Below are 1,309 nucleotides of genomic sequence, written 5' to 3'. Positions count from 1 at the left end.
CTTTTAATCTTTTCAATGTAGCCTACCGGGTTACAAAAGGTCTTCATTTTTTAAATATTCCTCTAGCATTACGGAGGAAATTTAATTAAAACTCGAGACTGGCCATTTAGGTAATGAAGGGAGTTTCGGCGACCGCCCAGCTTTAGATTACGAAATTATCTTTAAATTCTTTTTGTCGTGATAATTAGCTTTAATTGTGAATGTTATCTTAGAAAAAGTGTTTAATACGCATCTAATTAGTATGCGTAATATATGGTATGCATAAATGAATTTTCCACGGAATCAGTACTTTTCCCGGAATGAAGGTGAATCCTTTCCTGTGCTCCTAACTACACAGTTACATGTATGTGAATTTACAAGAATATATAATAGGGATGGGATAAATATCCATACAATAATAACAACACATCTATTTAACCAATTAACGCTCCCTGTAATTATACTCGTTTATTTTTCTACAATCGAGGCTAATTAAGCTTACCTTTGGGAAATTTATGAGGTTACAATCATCAGCTAATTCGGCGTGGGGTCGGCAAAATCTGCGGCACATTAATCACTGGATGAAAACCTGAGCACCGCCAGCTGAATATCAATGTCATTTCTGGTAAACTACCTCATATTTGATGGGGACAAAAAACAGAGAGTGAAAAGATAAATTATTTGTACACTTTGTAATTTTACTTGCAATATATCACTGCAACCATCCATACAATACTTCTCTTTCTTTTGTATACCTGCTTCAGTGAGATTATCTATAAAAGGACGCATCTTCTTCTTCTTAAATACTGTTAATAAAAACACTAATTCATTTTATATATTTTTTTATTTTTAAATTTGAGATATTAATATTTCTAACAATGAGATTTATGAAATATTGAAAGTATCTTGATATTTATTCACCGAATTTACCTACCTACGTACCTAGTTATTTTCTATATTTTTCATCGATTAAGTGAAGAGACTTCAACGCCGCTACTTGAGCCATAAATATTAAGGCTGACGGATTGGAATAGCATCTGCCAAGTGGTTGAATTGTCACATCTGGAAAGTGATAAAACAGTAACTAAAAGTTTAAACAAAAAAAGGTAGATGTCCATCTGTGGCAGGTTGTTTGTGCAGGTGTTCAGGTTGAATATGGTCGATTCAGATAAAGGGTAATAAGGAAAAAGCAACAAACTCTTTATTATTCATAAGTAGTAAGAATAATTATTAGGTAAAATATTTGTCGTAATAAATTACCTTTCACTGTTCTCGCATATAAAAATTCCTACTGTGGTGTATGCGTAATTCACTTTCTCCCCACTACTGT

Source organism: Plodia interpunctella, chromosome 5 (assembly GCF_027563975.2).
Source record: "Plodia interpunctella isolate USDA-ARS_2022_Savannah chromosome 5, ilPloInte3.2, whole genome shotgun sequence".
NCBI classification, from domain to species: domain Eukaryota; kingdom Metazoa; phylum Arthropoda; class Insecta; order Lepidoptera; family Pyralidae; genus Plodia; species Plodia interpunctella.
Note: the sequence above shows the minus strand (reverse complement) of the source record.